The following is a 21,272-nucleotide window of genomic DNA, read 5'->3' as shown; positions in this document are numbered from 1 at the left end:
AGGGGTACTCTATCAAAGAAACAATATATTTTGTTCTGAGTTAAATTCCAGTCTCTGATAGCCCAGATTAAAATTAAGTGTATGGATTCCTTTTAAAGTTTTTTTTTTCCCTGAAATAACTTCCAATTCCCTTGAATTTTTAATTTCTTTTCCTCTTTTTAACTTGCATGTGAAAATGCTGATAAATTATTGGTACTTTACTACTTTGATCCTTAATTTGTCGTGTGTTGAGAAATGTCTCACTGAGTACAGGGCTTAAACCCAAAGAGCTATTATCGCCCAAGTGAAATGTGGCTGTGGGCAAGTGAGAATTAAATGAAATAACATTAATTTAATAAGAGTGAAATGAAACTGTAACTCCTCAGTCTTGGTGCATCTTTGGGCCTGAGATGAGATGGGGTTTCAGTATTTCACTGCCAAGTATGGAAAATGTAGGAGAACAGTTGGCAGCCTGGCGCATCTTTTCACGAGGAAGTAGAGGAAACTATTTTTATTGAATTCTGGAATATTAGATCTAGAAAGAACTTACAGATTGTATAAACCACTCCCCTTCCCCAACATGAGGAACATCGTCATCCCCAACATCCTACAAATGAGGAAATTGAGGCCCAGAGAACTTCGCTTGATGTCACACAGCTACCTAACGATAGGCCAAGGAAGAGCTAGAAATTTGATTCTCTTTTCTACTTTTCAGCAGCAGTTTTCTTTATGGCACTTATTGCATACTATTATTATTACAAACTATGATTGTAGGTGTGATAGGGGAGGTGGTTGCAGTTGCCTTGAAGTTGAAACTACAGGTTGTATAATATTTCCAAAATGCAGGTATGAGGCTATCAGAGGTTAGTATAGGCACTGCTGATTGTCTATACCTGATCTGAAGAGCTCTGAGCTAAAGTCTGGGGCAGCTCCTGACCACACAAGTGGAGGGAGTAGGGTTTCACTGGATCCCAAGTAGTCTTCCTGGAGTGATAACTTTTTCTATCAGGTGACTGGTAGCCAACAAATGTGTGTGTGTGTGTGTGTGTGTGTGTGTGTGTGTGTGTGTGTGTGTGTTGAGGGAGGGAGGAGAACCAAGGCATGTCTGTGGTCGGTCTCACCCAGAAGTCAACCATGCTCCCTGTTGGTTGGGTCCCAGCCACGTTTCCCGTGGACGTCCGTGTAGCCCATCTGAACTGCTATTTCAGACAGAGTGTTCTAAATCAGGTTTTATGTTTTGGCAGAGAAATGGAGCCCTTTTTCTAATATTACTTCTGTGGGAAAGTGTTTTCTGAGTTCCAAACAACTCAACTTACAAATACATTTTTGGAATATGACCCATTTTTATATATATGCTGAGGACTGCCTGTTCTGGAGGTAAAAACAACCTTACCGTGTACAGCTCCGTGATGCCAAATGCAGGTGTTTCTTATATGAGCTTATTCAAGGAATAGTATATGATGTGTTTACCATCCGAAGCATGTTTAGGCTTTCTTCCAGGAAGGGTTGGCTACAAGGTTAGCAACTCCCCATGGGATAGAATTTAAGGGTCCAAAGAGCCCCCCTTTCCCCATTCACGCCTTCAACTTGGTCTTACCAAACTATCTGAAATTGTCAGTGCCCATTAAGACAGGGGGTCTATATGTACAGAATCAGTTTGTTGGGCAAAACTTTTTCTCCAACCCAGGTTCTTTGTTTGGGTTTGACTTTTTAAATTTCAGATGTCCAGGCTCCACTTCTGGAGACTCTGAGTAAGTAGGTAAGGGACGAGATTCAGGAAAGTATTTTTTTAAGGAGCGCTCTGGAAAATACTGGTCAAGTTACTTCTGAGTCAAGACATTTATGGATTCACTGATCAATTCATTCAATCATTCATTCCTTCATCATATACTGAAGTTCGTGCATCAACATCAATAGTACTCACATAACTTTCTTCTCCTGTGATACTCGTGATTTTCTTGTCATTCTATCCCCAGTACCCTATATATATATATATATATATATTGGGTACTGGGGATAGAATGACAAGAAAATCACGAGTATCACAGGAGAAGAAAGTTATGTGAGTACTATTGATGTTTTCTGGCGAGATTTGGGAGATTGAAATCCTAAGAGGCTTTGCAGAAGCATTAATCCAAAGGGTAACACAGTTGAGAAGTAGAGCAACCATTCTTGAACCAGACTGTCTGGATTCAAAGCCCAGCTTTACCACTTATCAGCTTATGACCTCTGTCAAGTTTCCTCAACTTTCTGTGCCTCAGTTTCCTCATCTGTAAAATGGGGGCAATCTTAGTACCTCCCTCAGAGAGTTGCTATGAAAATCAAGTGAGACATGTGGGACAATGCTTAAATACTTGTTTCAAGCTTTAGCGGGTGTTGGAATACCCCAAAAGTCTTGTGAAACACAGGTTTCTGGATTTCACCCCAAGTTTCTGAGTTAATAGATCTGGAGTGGGCCCCAGAATTTGCATTTCTCACAATTTCTCCACTGATGCCAATGCCACTGGTCCTGGGACAGCTCTTTGAGAATCATTGTCTTAAAATATAGTACATAACATTTGTTCCTATTATTTTCAGCTGATCATTGGTGGAAGAATTTGAGCTTGCCCAGCAAAGGCACCCAGGCAGAGGGAACTGCCAGTGCATAGCCTGGAAGATTGAAAGCAGAGGGCATGCTCCAGGAACAGGGAGAAACAGGCTGGAGGAAAGACAGGATGGACTGTGGTCATCAGACTCTGAAGAACCTGGCCTCATTTAAGTATAGATGTTATCTGGGAGTAACCAGAGAGCCTATTATCAGCCATTACCACCTTAGCACAAATTAATTTATCAGAGTAATCTGTCACCTTGTCAAATCCTGGAGGAATCTGACTAATGCCTGGCAAATAGGGATGCCGTATGGGTGCTCCTTCTTTGAAAAATCAATCCACACTGATGAGTCATAGGCATTCTTTAGGGCAATCAGTCACCCATACCCCTGCGGGAGGATTTACCTCACTAGGGGACTTGGGGAGCTGTTATCACACCTGCAATCAGCCTATTGACATCTGCTCACTCATACTCCTGGTCCCCAAAGCATTTGCTTTTCTTTGCAGACTTACAAAAAAAAAAAAAAAGTACAATAACATGAGAAAGCTTCTTATATCCATCAATGTATGAATATTTTCTACACTATGGACCATGAAAGAGTTATTTATATATACATTTTCCACTCCATGGACTGTCAAAGGAGCATTAAAACCAAAACACAATCTATCTATCTTTTTGTTTTTCTTTTTGTGGGGTTTTCTTTCCCTTTTTCAGGAAAACCAAATCATTCATGAGTTTCAGTATAAGAGATGAGTCCCACATCATAGCCCCTTGCACATTTTCATTTCTGGGAAGGAAGCTCAGATCAGCCTAGTTGCCCTGTGGCTGTTCTTGTGCGTGTCATTCTACCAACACTGTAACTGTATACCTTTATATGCACCACATGCTCCAAAGCCAAGTAAGATCCAACCTGGCCAATAGTGGCTTTTATCCTGGCATGGTGAACCAGGAGCCACTGGGAAAGCAGACTAGATTATTTGAGACATAACATGCTGTAATGGATGGGAAAAGAGAAATCTGAGCGGTAATAGGGATGTGTCATACAAAAATGAAGGAGTCAGACGGAGGGAAACTGCTCTTACTGCTACGTCAAAATTGAAGGAGGAGGAGGTTGTGGGCGTACAGAAATCATTTATGGGAGAAAATGCTCTGGCAGGCAGAGAGGAAGAAAACCCACCTTTCAGTTTGCAGTTGACTGCCTGTACCTTGCTCTTCAGTTACAGGTGTCTTTGTGAGTGTAGGGTGTATGCACGTGTGTGGACGCACGTGTCCGCACGCATGCGCATGTGAGAGGCACGGGGCTGTGCCAAAAGGCCCTGAACTTGCATTAATGCTCTGCTCTCATCAGCTTGAAATTCTTAATCCCTTTTGATTAAAGGGTCCTGTCTTTTCATTTTGTGCTAGGTTCCCCAAATTACATACCTGGTCCTAGGGAGAGAATTAGTTCCCTTGATCTGAGATGACTGGAATATGGCATACAATTTTAATTCTTAATTTTTAAGATTATTTAAAAAAATGTCTGCCTCAACTTAGCTGTTCAACCTTTCCTTACTACTTTCTATACTACGTTTGTGCTTTTTTCACATGGGAGTGCTTATAGCTGCCAACAGAGCCATGGTCATTTGATTTTTTTCTTGCCATAGAGTAGAAGTTCACTAACTTTTTTGGTAGGGGAGCAGATAGCAAATATTTTCAGCTTTGCCATTCTTGAAGTCTCTTTCTCTCGAGGTCTCTACAACTACTCAACTGCAGTTGTAGGAGGGACAGCCATAGACAATACATAAATGAATGAGTATGACTGTGCTCCAATAGAACTTTATTGACAAAAGCATGTTGGTGCTGGATTTGGCCTGGGGGCCCTAATTTGAGGACCTCTATCTTAGAACATTCTCTTCTTTTTGATGATAATGATGCAGCCAATAATGAAACAGAGGATAGTGATGATGATGATGATGGTAATGACGATGGTGACGGTGATGGTTATGATGGCTAAAGTTTACTGAGGCCAGACACTGGGTCAAATGCTTTATAAACATTATGGTATTTAATTTTCACAACAATGTTAGTATGGTTACCATGATCCTGAATTTACAGATGAGAAAACTAAGGTTTAGAGCAGTAATTTATATATTCAAAGACATCCAGCTAGTAAATAGCAGAATTGAGATGAAAACTTCAGACCTGCCCTAGGGCCCAGCATTTTCAGTCCTTCACTTCTTATACCCTTGCCTGCAATTCAGCTCCATCCCGGGCTCTAGAATTGATCCAGACTTCAAGTGAGAGGAATGTTGTAAGGAGCTCCAACCTCACTGATATAATCAAGCTATCCTTAGAGCCACCTGAGCCTCTTGGTTTCCAAGAACCTGTCCTCACCTTAGGATCTTGGTAATGGAGTCTCTGTCTTGTCCTGTATTCCATTTCTCCAAGCTTTTTGTTTGTCAAGATGAGCCAGTGTCTCTATGGGAGACTTCTTGATGACAATAATGTGCTTAGACAGTTATTTTTGTCTTCTATGGTGTTATTTGGGGATCACAGTGAGTCTTTTGGACTGGGTCTAGCCCAGTGCTAAACCAATTTTCTCTCCCTCTGCATCCACCCATTATCCATCTCCATGCTTGTCCAGCTCTAAAGGTGATCTTGTCCTGGCTAGTGCCCCTCCTGTATTCCCCATGTTATAGTAAAGTTAACAAGGCCACAGATCATCCTCTCCAGGGAGAGTGTGAGTCTTGAAAGATCCACTGCCTTATTTTCCTCTCCAAAGTCAATTCATTTTTGAAGACAAGCCCAAATCCTGACCTCTCTATAGCGTCTTCCTGCACCGTTCCTATATTCACAGAACTTTTCTTTCTTTTATTGCCCATCACAGAGCCCAATCTTTTGTTTTTCTCTAGTTGTCTTGTGAGACTTATGCTTATTCATTTCTCTTTCAAAATCTCTGTTAAAGTACACATATTACTTTTGTTTATTTTTTACTTGTAGGAAGCGTGGTGGACATTAGGTACTAGGTATTATTGATTATTAGTAGGGATTATTGATAGGCTGGTATGTTATGTGAGATTGCCAAGGTGAGGGAGAGTTTATCTGTTACAGTGACAATATGTCACTAGTGAGAAGGAGAAAAGGGGCCTGAATAGCTACTATCTGCCAGGCATGCTCAGCTTGGCCTTGGTGTTCTCCTCTTGAATACAAACATTTTCTCAAAATATCCTAGAACCATGAGGAATCCAGAGAAAAGCAGGAGCTTCTGCAACCACATATAAACAGAGACAAAAATGCATCCAAACTAGAAAAATGATCAAACATTCCACTATCCTGGCTAATATGAAAAGTCTTTTCTTTACCAATTTTAGCTGTAGACTTATTTCATTTCTCCCGTCTTATAGATAAGATTTATTAATATATATGCAAACAAATTAGTATTCCTCCTTTCCAAGAACATCCAATGTAGAGCGAAGCATTGCTTCCTCAAACCCTTTCCAAAATCACTTAAGACAAGTCCAAATCCTATGGTAAGTCTTCTAATGTCCTCTTAATGCCATGCCACATTATCTCCAAGGAGTACATTCTCCTTTATTGCAGCGAGCATAAATTCAGTTTGTTTAACTATTGGCATGTTTATGGCAGTCTTTGGTTGGAGGACATTGACACCAGAGATTCCTTGAGCTATTAGAATCATAGTCCATCATCTTGACTTTATTTCTTTCAGGGAATGTTTGTGTTCTTTTGTTTCCTCACATGTAAATTCTCTAGACCATATACCAACAATAAATGAATGGAATGTGAAATTAAAAACACAATATCATTTACATCAGTATCCCCCAATGAAATATTTAGGTGTAAATTAAACAGAATATATATAAGATCTATATGAGTAAAGCTACAGAACCCTGATAAAAGAAATCCAAGAAAAACTAGATAAATGGGGAGATATTCCATGTTCAGGATAAGAAGACTCAATGTGGTCAAGATGTCAGTTCTTCTCAACTTGACCTACAGATTCAATGCACCCTCAATCAAAATTCTGGCAAATTATTTTGTAGATATTGACAAACTGGTTCTAAAGTTTATATGGAGAGGCAAAAGATCCAGAATAGCCAACACAATATTAAAGAAGAACAAAATCAGAGGACTCATTCAACCAGACTTCAAGACTTACCATAAATTTACAGTGATTAAGAGAGTGTGATATTCATGAAAGATTAGATCAATAGATCGATGGAACAGAATAGAGAGTCCCTAAATAGAGACACATAAATATAGTTAACTGGTCTTTGACAAAGGAGAAAAAGCAATACAATGGAGAAAGAATAGTCTTTTCAAGAAATAGTGCTGGAACAACTGGACATCCACATGTGAAAAAAATACGTTATAGAAGCAGACCCTACATCCTTCATAAAAATTAACTCAAAATGTATTATATACCTAAATGTAGAGTGCTACAAAACTATAAAACTCCTAGGAGATAAAATTAGACAAAATCCACATTACTTTGGGTATTATGAAGACTTTTTAGATAAAGCACTAAAGGCACAATCCATGAGATTAATCACTGATGAGCTGGAACTCAATAAAATTAAAAACTTCTCTTCTGTAAAATACACTGTTAAGAGAATGAGAAGTCCAGCCACAGAGTTGGAGAAATGATTTACAAATACATATCTGATAAATAACTGTTACTCAAACCATAAAAGAATTTTTTAAAACAATAACAGCAGGAAACAATAAGAACAATAAGAAAGTGAACAACCCAAATAAGAAATGGGCAAAAAATCTGAACAGACATCTCACCAAAGAAGATACGCAGTTGGCAAATAAGCATATGAAAAATATTCACGATCATTAGGGAACTGTAAATTAAAACAACAATGAGATTCTGCTACACGCCTACAATAATGGTGAAGTTCCAAAACCTTGATAATGACAAATGCTGGTCAGGACGTGGAGCAACAGGAGAATTTCACTCACTTCTGGTGGTGATGCAAACTGGTACAGCCACTTTGGAAGACAGTTTGGTGTTTTCTTACATAGCATAGTTTTACAGTATGATCCAACAACCACACTCCTTAGTATTTACCCAAATACATTGAAAACTTATGTTTCTATAAACCCTGCACACAGATGTTTATAGCAGCTGTATTCATAATTGCTAAAACCTGGAAGCACCCAAGATGCCCTTCAGTAGGTGAATGGATAAAAGAACTGTGACACATCCAGAATATGGACGATTAATCAGCTCTAAAAAGAAATGAGTCCTCGAACCATGAAAACACATGGAGGAACCATAAATGCATATTACTAGAAAGAAAGAAATCGATGCTACACCCTGTATAAGTTCTGCTCTATGACATCCTTGAAAAGGCAAAACTACAGAGACAGTTAAAACATCAGTGGTCCTCAGAAGTTAGTAGGGAGGCAAGGAGGAGCACAGAGCATTTTGAGAGCAGTGAAACTATGCTCACATGACTACAATGGCACATATGTCATACACTTGTCGAAACTCAAAGAATGTACAACACCAAAAGTGAACCTTAATGTAAACTATAGTATCAGCTATATGGTTGCTCCTGATGTATCAAAGGAAGTTCATCAATTGTAAAAAAATATAGCAATTTGGTGGAGGAAACTGATAATGAGGGAGGCTAGGTCTTTGGGGGTGCAGGGGGTATATGGGATATATACCTCCTGTATATACCCATATGGGATATATACCTCCTGTACCTTCCACTCAATTTTGTGGTAAACCTTAAACTTTAAAAAATAAAGTCTATTAGGGGCGCCTGGGTGGCACAGCGGTTAAGCGTCTGCCTTCGGCTCAGGGCGTGATCCTGGCGTTCTGGGATCGAGCCCCACATCAGGCTCCTCCGCTGTGAGCCTGCTTCTTCCTCTCCCACTCCCCCTGCTTGTGTTCCCTCTCTCGCTGGCTGTCTCTATCTCTGTCGAATAAATAAATAAAATCTTTTAAAAAAAATAAATAAAATAAAATAAAAAATAAAGTCTATTAAAAAATAAGAATACCTTCTTGCACTGTTGGTGGGAATGCAAACTGGTGCAGCCATTCTGGAAAACAGCATGGAGTTTGCTCAAAAAGTTAAAAATAGAACTACCCTATGATTAGCAATTGCACTACTCAATATTTATCCAAAGGACACAGAAATACAGCTCTGAAGGGGCACATGCACCCAGATATCTGCAGCAGCATTATCAACCATAACCAAACTATGGAAAGATCCCAAATGTTCATTGACTGATGAATGGATGAAGATGTGTGTTATATATATGTGATGGAATATTACTCAGCCATCAAAAAGAATGAAAGCTTGCCATTTGCAGCGATGTGGATGGAGCTAGAGTGTGTTAGGCTATGTGAAATAAGTCAGTCAGAGAAAGACAAATACCATATGATTTCACTTGTATGTGCAATTTAAGAAACAAAACTGATGAACATATGGGAAGAGGGAAAAGAAGAAAATGAGAGAGGGAAATAAACCATAAGAGACTCTTAAAAATAGAGAAAAAACTGGGGGTTGATGGAGGGAGGTGGGCAGGGGATGGGCTAGATGGGTGATGTATATTAAGGAGGGCACTTGGGATGAGCACTGAGTACTGTATGTAAGGGGTGAATCACTCGATTCTACTCCTGAAACCAATATTGCACGGTATGCTAACTAACTAGAATTTAAATAAAAATTTGAAAAAAAAAAGAATAGCTGTATCTCAGCAATAGGAAAATGACCATGTTTATTTTTTGTAACAGGTAAGATATAGTGAATGTTACATGTATTTATTAATCTTCACATTGAATCTTATGTTTTTCAAAGTTTCTGCAATAAACATATTACTTCCGTCACCAGAAAATTTTATTTGTAAATATATATTTACAAAATAGATTAAGATCAAAGTCTTCGGGTTGGTGATGATTCTAGACTTACTTACCGCAAGTGAGATTTTGTTTAAAGGATTAAGGATGTTTTAGAGGGGGGTCTTGTAGTGAGTGAGACATAATGACTATCTTTACATATTTGAAACACAGTCAGTTGGAAAAGGAGTTGGACTCTGTCTCCACGGCTTCAAAAAATGATCTAGAATCAATGACTGAAATTCCAGGGAGACAAGATTGGGCTTAGTATATGAATGCCTTCTCAGATGATTCTTTTTTTTTTTTTTTTCTTTTAAAGATTCACTCATCCATTTTGGAGACAGAGAGACAGAGACAGAGAGTGCAAGCAAGTGCAAGGGGGTGGGGTGGGGAGGGTCAGAGATGGAGCCAGAGAAGCAGGTCCCTGCTGAGCTTGAATCCCACACAGGGCTCCATCCCAGGACCCTGCGATCATGACCTGAGCTGAAATCAACAGTCCTTTGCTTAACTGACTGAGCCACCCAGGTGCCCCAGGAAGCAGACAATGCCATTCAAAAATGTAATTCATCTAAATCAGTGGATATTTACGAATTTATGCATCCGGAAGTTTGGAAAAGTAGGAGTCTTAGGCCATTTTCAACTCTGAAATTGTCTTTAAATGCGGATTAATCAGAGTGAAGAGCTAAGGTTTACCTTTTTGTTTTTGTTGTTTCTTGGTTTTGTTTGTTTTTAAGATGAAATTTTACATCAACCTTGGAAATCACAAGGTGGTGTGTGGCTGAGGGAAGAATAATTGTGAAACCCACTGCTTCAATGCAATTTTAATACTATTATTAAGAAACAAAATGGCATAAAAAGCAAAAGGAAAAAGACCTATTTATATAGCAATTACAAAGATGACAGAACACAAGGCCGATTTAAATATTATTCATTCCCTCTTGGAGTTGGTCCGCACTCTTACCCCCACCCAGTCCTTCCTTCAGTTTTCCCCACTTTCCCTATTCTGGTCTTGTACACTATCGACTTTCCCCTGCCATCAGCCCTTGTCACCCATGAGCCACAGGCTTCCTCCAGCTCTGAATTGCTTTATTTTGTAAGGCAGAGACGTCTACCTTAAGTTTGTTGAGCAACGGATCTAGCCTAGAATCGGATTCACATTCAACCTTTTACTGTAAGGTAGCAGCCTCCCACTTGTCGCCGGCTCTCACACAATAGGAGTCCTTGAAGCCCTCTGTCCCCAGGTCTGGTGGCTGCGAATCCTGGCCAAGCGGAGGAGCCCGCGCAGGGCACCTTCAGCGCGTGGGCGGGGCGGATCCAGGTCTCCAGCCAGAGGGCGCCGCACCCACCCCGAGCAGACGCCCCAGGACCGTCCAGGGGCTTCCCGACCTTTCCTCGGCCGGAGTCCGGGGGGCTCAGTCTGTATGTAAGAAAAGTCTCTCTTCCAGTACTCCCCACCCACAGTTGGCTTCTCCGCCCGTTTCTTCTGGGCTGTCGCTGCCCAGTCTTCTCTAGCTTCACCATCAGCCCCCTGCCCACTGCGACCCCCCAGAAGGCCCCCACCCGGGTGGTGACCCGGGAGCCCCTCCCCGCTGGGGCCGGGACTCCTGAGGACTGGCTCCTGCACTAAGTGTCCAGAGGGGCTTCTCCGCTTCCTGGGCACCCCGAGTGGAAAGCGGGGTGTGTATGTAGGGGGACTGAGGGCAGGGTGGGAGCCCGGGGAGCGGAGCGGTGCGGGCCCGGGAAGGGCGCCGGGTCAGGGGGGAGGGGAGGAGAGAAGGCCACACAGGGGCTTTCGGTTTCCTGGGGTCTGATTGGAGGTTGGCCCGATGAGTCGGAGCTGGGGGCGCGCCCATCTCCGCTGGCTCCTGCGAGAGCCGCCGGCTCGGCCCCTCCCCGGAGCCGCTTTGTCCCGGCTGACGGCGGCCGAGGTTGCGGGGAGGAGCGGGCGGGAGGCAGAGAGCCGGGGACACACGGACCTCGAGAGCGGGAGGCGGGGCGCGCCGCGCACGGCCCCACGCCCAGGCCCGCGGGCACCGCGCCCGCCCCCACGCGCTCGCACCGGCGGGCAGGTGAGCAGGCAGCGCCGCGCCCGCAGTCTCCGGCCCCGCGGACGCCGGAGCCGCCGCCTCAGCCTCTGCCGGCGCATCGCGGACGCCCAGCAGGTCGGTTATGTAACCGCGCTGGCCCGCTCGCCCCTGCGCCCTGTCTTGTCAGGGCTGCGCGCTGCGCCCCGGCCGTACCGGAGGACGCGGCAGGGGGCGGGCGAGCGCGGTGGGGGTCCGGGGCTGGGCAGGGGGGCGGAGGCGGCGGAGGGCCGAGGGTGGGCTGCTCCAGCTATCAGCCCCCGCGGCGGCCTGTGGGGGTGGGGGGCAGAGGTCTCCCTTGACCCCCCTCTAGAGGGCGCGGGTCTCAGAGAGCCCCTGCCCCATTCCTAGTGGCCCAAAGGTTCGCCTTTCCAGAAGCAGCAGCAGGTGCATAAGTAGAACAGCGAGGATGACGCCTGTGGCCCCCGGGACTGAGGTTTTGAGAGGGGGAAAGGGCAGGTGGACTACACTCGGAGAAAAAAGGAGAAAACGGAGAAACTCCTTTCCCAGTGCTTACAAAGAAGTGCTGGGGAGGAGGAAGGTACTTTGAGGCGCAGCGGGCTGGGAATTGTCCTGCCTGGGATTAGCGGGCATGGGTCATCTAAAAATAACTTCAAGTTTGAAAAGTGAAATAGAAGGGAGTGCAGTGTGCCGAGTTTGTCTGTGGGATGCTTCGCTCTAGAAGTCACCAGAGGGAACAGGCAAATCCCCGCCGCCTGGCCTCACTGGTTTCCAGGGTGTCTCGGTTTGACTTTAGTTAATGATTTATTCTCCAAGGCACTGCTGTCTTTTTCTTATCCCAGAATGAATTATAGCAGAGTGCATGTTTTGAATCTTTCCTATTTCCTACATTGGAATAGAAGTGTTCAATGGACATCTACTTTAGATTTCGCTGCCTGCGCTTTTTTTTTTAATATCATTTTAGTAAAAACAAAAGTTTCTGGGCTCCCTTTAACATACAGCCCCACAACGGCAGGTGAAAAAATGCTGCAGCATTCCAGTCCATACTTCTCCTTCCTTCAGCTAGCATCCCAATTAACCTGTCACACAGAGGGTAGGTTTCAGGAAAAGTAGGACATTTTAAAAAATGCCACTCAACGTTCTCACGTATTACCTCAACATCAAAACACAGGGCAAATATATCACAGGTACAGGGCAACACTTGCTAACTGGCCCCCTCCATTCTGGGGAAACTGTGAAGTCGGAAAAGCTCAGAAGCTGGGAAGGATCAAGAAGCAGGTCAGCATTGACTGTGGAACAAGGCAGGGGAGTGAGCATTTGGCTGCTTTTCAGGCTACCCATTGATTTTCTTTAGCATTAGAGCTATTATCTTAAGTACAATCAGTCATTGCATTGAATTAGTCTAAAATGTGAGTTGCACTTTGCTTTCAAATCCACTGCAAATCAAATCAGCATTTATTGAGCACCTACTACCCGAGTCCAGTCCACAGAATTTTGTGAGGGGAAGAGTGCTCAAACAAAGCTACGGGACTGCAGAAGCTTTTAGAATGCCTTGTGTGTGCAGGTCCTGCAGAACCCAACTAAATTTGGGAGGACATGGCACTCTCTCTCCATTGATGAACATTTAACAAGCCTAAGTGGGAACTTGAGATCTTTGCCATTTGCAAGTTCACATCACACTCTTTTGAAAACTACTTACATAATCGTTTGCAGTTAGTTATATATATATTACAGAAACTAGTTTTAATTGAGATCAGCTCTGATAGTCACTGAGGTCTCATTTTATTATTCCCTTTTCTTTGGGTACCATCCACTCAGTTTAATCAGCAGTTTCTCTGTTATGTATGTACTGTGTGTTATGTAGGTCCTGTGACAGAGGATAAAAGAATGAGGCCCATGCCTTTGAGGAATCAATCTAGCAGAAAAGAAGGATAAAAAAATAAGTGGTAGTGATCAGCATGGTGAATGGTTACTGGAGATCAGAACACGTTCATTGGAAGCCCAGAGAAGGAGGGGTGGAGGGAATCTGGAAGAGCTTGCAGACAAGTTCACGTGTGGACTGCATTCCAGTAGGCAGTTGCAATTTTCTAGAGAAGGGGGTAGGTAGGTGTTCCCCATGGAAGGAGAGTTTGTGTTGAAAGAACATCTGGGTGCTCTGAAGTGAGGGAGTGGCAGGAGAGTTGGGGGAGGGGGGATGTGTTTCAGTGAGCCTGGGAAGTGAATATACCTGGCTGAAGAGGAGAAATTATACAGCCATTGTGGGAGAAATGATTTGCTCTAATTTGTATTTTGCACAAGTGACTTTAGAGGTGATAAGTAGATGGTGTTGCAAAGGGGGATGGAGCTGAGATTTTAGACCACTGGAGTGATCCAAGCAAAAATAAATAAATAAGTAAGTAAGTAAATAAATAAATAAATAAAATTAGTTGTGCCTGAACTAGGTAGAATGGAGAAAGAGAAGAGAGATCCTCAGAGAGCCATTTCAGAGGGAAAATCAGTGGCACTAGGTCACCAAGTGGGTGTGGAAGGAGTTGATGTCTAGATGGATGGTCGGGTTTTTAATTGAGTTAGGAATTAAGTGAGAAAGGTTAGGTTTGAGAAAGATGGGGAATTTTAACTGAAATGGTTTCCTGTAAGACCAGGAACAAGACAAGGATGCTCTCTCTTGCCACATAGTTCTGGAAGTCTTAAATACAGAGCAATTAGGCCAGAAAAATAAATAAATGAAAAGCACCAAATAAGAAAGGAAGAAGTAAAACTGTCTCTATTTGCAGATGACATATATATAGGAAACACTAAAGACTCCACTAAAAAAAACTGTTAGAACTAATAAATTCAGTAGAGTTGCAGAATATAAAATCAATATTCAAAAAAAGTTGCATTTCCATACACTAATAATGAACTATCAGAAAGGCAAAGTAAAGAAACAATCCCATTTATAATTATATCAATAAGAATAAAATACCTGGGAATAAATTTATCCAAGGAGGTGAAAGACTTGTATGCTGAAAACTATGACACTGATGAAAGACGTCAAAGAAGACACAAATAAATGGAGAGGTATTAAATGCTCATGGATTGGAAGAATTAATATTGTTAAAATGTCCATACTACTGAAAGCAATCTACAGATTCAATGCAATCCCTACCAAAATACCAATGGCATTTTTCACAGAAATAGAAAAAACAATCCTAAAATTTGTATGGAACCACAAAGACCCCAAATAGACAAAGGGATCTCAAGAAAGAAGAACAAAGCAGGACGCATCACACTTTCTGATTTTAAACTATGTTACAAAATTATGGTAACCAAAATAACATGGCATAAAAACAAATACATAAATCAATGGAACAGAATAGATATTTCCAAAATAAACCCACATATATATGGTCAATTATTTTATGACAAAGGAGCCAAGAATATACAATGAGGAAAGGATAGTCTCTTCAATAATGGTGTCGGGAAAACTGGACAGCCATATGCAAAAGAAAAAAACGGGACCACAGCCTTATACCATACACAAAAATTAATTCAAAATGGATGAAAGACTTAAATGTAAGATTTGAAGCCCTGAAATTTCTATAAGAAAACATAGGGGGTAATCTCCTTGATGTTGGTCTTAGCAATGATTTCTTGGATTTGTCAATGAAAGCAGTGAAAACCAAAGCAAAAATAAACAAATGGATTAAATCATACTAAAAACCTTCTTCAAAACAAAGAAAACCTGTCGACAAAATGAAAAGGCAATCCATGGAGTGGGAGAAACCATTTGCAAATCATTTATCTGATAAGGGTTAATATCCAAAGTATATAAAGAACACACATAACTCAATAGCAAAAAAAAAAAAAAAAAAAACCCCAAACGATCCAATTAAAAAATAGACAGAGGATCTGAATAGACAATTTTTTTTCAAAGAAGACATGCACATGGCCAATAAGTACGTAGAAAAGTGCTCAACATCACTAACCATCAGGGAAGTGGAAATCAAAACCACAATGAGATATCACCTGACACCTATTAGAATGACTATTAACAAAACAAAACAACAGAAAACAAGAGATAAGTGTTAGCAGGAATGTGGGAAAAAGGGAATCCATGTGTACTGTTGGTGGGAGTATAAATTGGTGTGGCCATTATGGAGAACAGCATGGAAGGTCCTAGAAGAATGAAAAGTAGAACTAATATATGATCCAGCAACCCCACTTCTAGAAATCTATCAGGAGGAAATAAAATCACTATCTTGAGAAAATACCTGCACTCCATATTCATTGTAGCATTATTTACAATAGCCAAGACATGGAAGCAACCCAAGTGTCCACAGATGAATGAATGGATTAAAAAAATGTGAGACATATACATATATATATAGAGAGAGAAAGAGCGAGAGAGAGAGATCTAGATATATCTAGATATAGATATAATAGAATGTTTTTCAGCCATAAGAATAAGAAAATCCTGTCATTTGCAACAGGACGGACCTTGAGGGCATTATGCTAAGTGAATAAGTGAGACAGAGAAAGATACGTATTGCATGATCTCACTTATATGTGGAATTTAAAGAAACCAAGCTCATAGGTACAGGGAACAGTTTTGTGGTTGCCAGAGAGTGGGGGATGGAGGGTGGACAAAATGGGTGAAGGGGGTCAAAAGGTACAAACTTCCAGTTATAAGATAAATAAGCCCTGGGGATATAATGTATAGCATGGTGTATTATAGTTAATCATCTTGTACTGTATATTTGAAAGTTGCCTAGAGAGAAGATCTTAAAAGTTATCATAAGCAAGAAAATGTATAACTTTGTGAGGATGATGGATGTTTGCTAAACTTATTGTGGCAGTCACATTGCAATCTATACAAATACCAAATCATTATGATATATACCCAAAATAAGTACAATAGTATATATTAGTTATATCTCAATAAAACTGAGGGAAAAAGAAAGTTATGAGAAAGAGTAGGTTTGAGAAAGATGGGGAATTTTGACTTTCAACATCAAAGGAAAATGCTCAGTAGACAATTTGATTTTCTTTTCTTTTTTTTTTTTTAAAGATTTTATTTATTTATTCGACAGAGATAGAGACAGCCAGCGAGAGAGGGAACACAAGCAGGGGGAGTGGGAGAGGAAGAAGCAGGCTCATAGCGGAGGAGCCTGATGTGGGGCTAGATCCCGGAACGCCAGGATCACGCCCTGAGCCGAAGGCAGACGCTTAACCGCTGTGCCACCCAGGCGCCCCGACAATTTGATTTTCAAAGGGAATTTATTTATTTCTGGTGCTAACCTTCTACTCATCTTACCTTCATTCCTGAGACCGTTAGGCCTGCCTCAGAGAAAGTGGAGATGAATTTGATAGCAGGAAGTTGTTTCTACCTACTTCCCCAAAGGTGAAAGTATGAACTGCCAATTATCTGAACTAGTAGTAGTAGGAACAATGAAAATAATTTCAATGATAATAATAATATAACATTCATTCACTGTTTATGCTGAGAACAAAGAAGTTAGAGATCCATGAATTATCACGTTTGACCCACAGGATAACCGAATGAGGCAGACTCTATTGTTATTCTCATGTAATTGATAAGAAACCCAAGGCAAAGAGAGGGTACCTTATCGAGGCCACACAATTAATAAGAGCTGCACTCAGGCCTGACCAGTGCTCCGAATCACCAGTGTGAATTAATAACATTGGAATAAGTCCTATGAGTCTGGAATGTGTTTTTTACCCTATGTTTGAATATTTGTGGCTGAAGCCGCAAAAGAGAACAGCTCTGAGTCAGGAGTCCTGGCTCTCATCTGGGCTCCACACCTGGTTTGTTGTGTGACCTCTGCAAAGTCACAGCCCTTCTGAGGCTTTAGTTGTTTTAAATCTGTATATTAATGAGAGAAGAGGTTGACTGGATGATCTCTAGAGTCTTGACATTTTGAAGTCCTGCCACCATGTCTCAAATGTTACTGTAGAGCCACTGATTTAGGTTAAAGTCATGCCTGCCTGGTCACTTTTAGTTTATTCTTCTTTTATTTTAATTTTTTTGGGGGGGGAGAGAGTGCGAGTGGGGAAGGGGCAGAGGGAGAGGGAAAGAGAATCTTAAGCACATTCCACGCACAGCGTAGAGCCCATCGAGGGGCTCAATCTCACCACTCTGAGATCATGACCTGAGCTGAAATCAAGAGACAGATGTCCAACTGACTAAGCCACCCAGGTGCCCCCTGCCTGGTCACTTTTAGAATGGGAATACTGCTACTACTACTGTTATTACTACCTCTTCTTCTTTTTCTTCTCCTCCTCTTCCTCCTCCTTCTTCTTAACAATACAATGATTCAGTGGTTCTACACATTACTCAGTGCTCATGGATAAGTGTACTGTTAATCCCCTTTATCTATTTCACCCATCTTCCCACCCACCATCCCTCTGGCAACCATGTTTGTTCTCTGTATTTAAGAGTCTGATTTTTGTCTTTTGTTTGTTTTGTTTCTTAAATTCGACATAGGAGTGAAATCAGGTGGTATTTGTCTTTCTCTGACTGACTTATCTCACTTAGCGTAATACCCTTTAGATCCATCCATGTGGTTGCAAATGGCAAGGTCTCATTCTTTTTTATGGCTGAGTAATATTCCACTGCATGTATAGACCACCTCTTGTTTATCAGTTCAGCTATGGATGGACACGTGAGCTGCTTCCCTATCTTGGCTGTTGTAAATAATACTGCAGTAAACATAGGGGTGCATATATCTTTTTGAATTAGTGTTTTTTTGGTTTTTTTGGGTAAATACCCAATAGTGGAATTCCTGAATCATAAGGTATTTCTATTTTTAATGTTTTGAGGGACCCGCATACTGGTTTCCACCAACAGTGCTGGGCGTGGAGCCTACTTGAGATTCTCTCCCTCTCTCTCTTTGCCCCATCCCGCTTGCACCCCCCTCTCTAAATGAAATACGTAAATCTTTAAAAAAATTTTTTTAAATGAAGAAGACTAACTCACATGATGGCCTGGCCTTACCAGTTTGATGTGAACTAGTCTGTAGTGCAGGTACTCGCAGGGGTGTCCGATGTTGGGGGAGCCCAGTTCAGCGAGGGGAAACTGAATGAGCACTCGGGGGAGGACTCGCCACGGTCACTGATGAGTTTCCTTATTTTAGATGTGTCAGTCAAATTCTATGAGACTTAATTTTCTGAATAATTGGGGTGTTAATATGCATGTTGTGAGGCTGTTGTCGGGAGCGACACAGATAGCATAAAGCGGGCGCTGCACCCTGGAGTGCCTCATTGAAGGGCCTCAGGCAACGGGAGTCCTCACCCCTCACCCCCAGTGGAACAGACAGGCGGTAAAGGGAGGTAGCGCGTTTCTTAAGAGAGCCTGCTCCTCCTTCAGAGGGTTGTTGCTCAGGGCCACCCCTTAGTGAGCATCATTTCTCTGTCTTAGAAAGTGGTAGATATTGGGAATATAAAACCACGTGGCACATTAAAAACCTTCCAAGATGTGAATCTCCAAGTATCCATTAGTAAATTACCCTCTTCCATGTAACGAAGCTTCGGCGTTCCGTAACACAAAGTTTTAGGCTCTTTTTTGTCATGTCATACATAGGCCAAGATTACCGTAAAGAAATAGTATGCCTAGGGTTGAGCAATCCTGGATCCCATTATTATGGGGTTATTGTTATGGCATCAAATCAGTGTCAACAGAGTGGCTTCCTGCTCTGTGTTTGTGTGCATGCTGCCTCCGCCTTTAACATGTTCCCCGTCCTTGTGTTGTCAGCTGCCAGGTGTCCTATGTGGTAGGTTAAATTAATTAATCGAGTTGAAGATTTTTTTTTAAGAAGCAGCCTTGAACTCAACCGAAGCTGTTTTTAAGTCCCTTAGAAAAGTGTACGATCATGAATGGTACTTTCTGGAAGCTAAAGAAAAGTTTCCAAAAATAGCTCAAACTTCCTGAAGTTCAGAATGCCCACAGAAAATATTTTCTATTATTAGTATGGAAAGGGACTTATTTTCATATCTGATTTCCCCCTACACAGCTCACTTTGACATGGGGATGAAACTTGGGTTTCCTAACCTTTGGAATGCGTGCATGAGAAGATAGCGTAACAGTTAACAGTTGCTGTTGGACAAAAGAATTGTGTAGTTTGAGAGCTAGATCCTAGTTTTTCTTCCTGTTGCCTTAGTTCTTTGCGGGAATAACTGCTTTGTTATTTCATGTACTTGAGATATGCCTACTACAAAATATTACAAGTTCTTTGAGGGCATGGACCATGCCCTAATATTCCTCTTACGGTGTTGGGGATAAAGCAGAAGCAGCGTGGACTTGGCGTGAAAAGGCTTGGATCCTCACCCTGGCGCTGTCACTTCCCAGCTATGTAACCTTGAGCTTCCCACTGACCTACAGTTCTAGGAGCTGGCATCTGTTGAATGCCGCTCTTGTTCCAGACACTGTGCTCAGCACCCTGCATACGTTCTCTCATTCAATCCTTACGACAACTCCACCGTGCAGGTATTATCATCACTATTTACAGAGGAGCACACCCTGAGAATCAGGGGGAATAAGCCACTCGCAGCCCATTCTCTGAACTGCAGTTTTCTTAGCTGTACACAATTAGGAAACGAATACCTGATCTTTCCATCTTACAGAGTCGTGAGGATGAGATGCTGTGAGTCTGTGAATGTGCACTGAAAACTGCAAGGCCCTGCACAGATGTTAAGGATGATTGCCACGGTGGGGACCTCCCAAGAGATCAGTTACAGTTGGGCCTGGGATGGCCCCAGGTCTGCTTGGGGAGGGAGGTCCACTCTGTATAAAATGCTTTTATAGAATACATGACGAAAACTGTATTTGCTGGCCCCGTTTATTGGTATTTAGTTTATGATGCCTGCTTTTGTTCAAGGGTAACTTACTTGTTGTCAATATCAAGACTTGACCAGACTGGGCCAGGAGGAGGCTGACCAGGCCATAGAAGTGGGTCCTGCTGGTGAAGGGGGGGTAGAGTGGAGAACATGATTTACCGACAAGAGGTAACTGCCAGAGGGGTGTTTTAGTATCAACAGAGAAGGCTGAAAGTCAAAGCCAAGGTTGAGAAGGGCATAGGCATGATGTGGAGTACAAGAAATCATCACCAGGGCTTAAGTGCGAGAGACAGGTGGGACATGGAATCTGCTTAAGAAGGCTAGAAATATTCCCTGGTGTCTCCTGAGGTCTGTCTACTTAGCAGGAAAACTAGAGACCTTCTGGCTTGGTTTTTTATGGTTCCTTTTTCTTAGACATATGTACTTTCTATAAAATTAAAAAAAATTAAAACAGTAAAGGATAAAAAGACAAAATTAAAATCACATGTATTACCATGAGCAAACAATGATTACTATTAACATTTTGTTGTATGTCCTTTCAGGTTTTTTTATATGCATTCCCAATGTAGAATTGGGATCGTACCTTGTGTAGAATATTGCATTCTGCGCATTTCACCAAACATTTTAAATAACATTTCACGTAAAGTCAACAATCTTTGTGAACATTGTTTTCAGTATCTGCATAGCGTTCCCTTGTATGATTTTACCAAATTCATTTACCTTCCCCCCTATTGTTGAACATTTAGAAGATTCCCCATTAACCAAATTACCAAATTACTTTAACTCAAATAGATGGACCTCCTTAAGGTTTTCTCTATATGTTGATGTTGCATTTAATTGTTTTTCCAGGAGGTTGTAGTAATTAACATTCCCACAAGCAGTACAATAGTGCTGCTTATAAGCACTCTTTTTAGGTGGAAGCAAGGGGTGGTTGGTATTAGTGCTTTCCAGAGAAAACCTTTACTCTG

At 41.8% G+C, this 21,272-nt stretch overlaps 1 protein-coding gene across 1 annotated transcript in view; it reads left to right on the top strand.

Moving 5' to 3' along the window:
• The first annotated feature begins 11,474 nt into the window (after positions 1–11,474).
• RCAN2 (regulator of calcineurin 2) overlaps positions 11,475–21,272 on the top strand; it is a 264,715-nt gene continuing 254,917 nt past the window's right edge. The window contains exon 1 of the mRNA XM_040643556.1: positions 11,475–11,586. The gene's annotated coding sequence lies outside the window, so the exon portion shown is untranslated. The remainder of the gene's footprint in view (positions 11,587–21,272) is intronic.

Source organism: Ursus maritimus, unplaced genomic scaffold, assembly GCF_017311325.1.
Source record: "Ursus maritimus isolate PB19 unplaced genomic scaffold, ASM1731132v1 scaffold_29, whole genome shotgun sequence".
NCBI lineage: Eukaryota > Metazoa > Chordata > Mammalia > Carnivora > Ursidae > Ursus > Ursus maritimus.
Note: the sequence above shows the minus strand (reverse complement) of the source record. Positions and strands in the feature narration are given on the sequence as shown.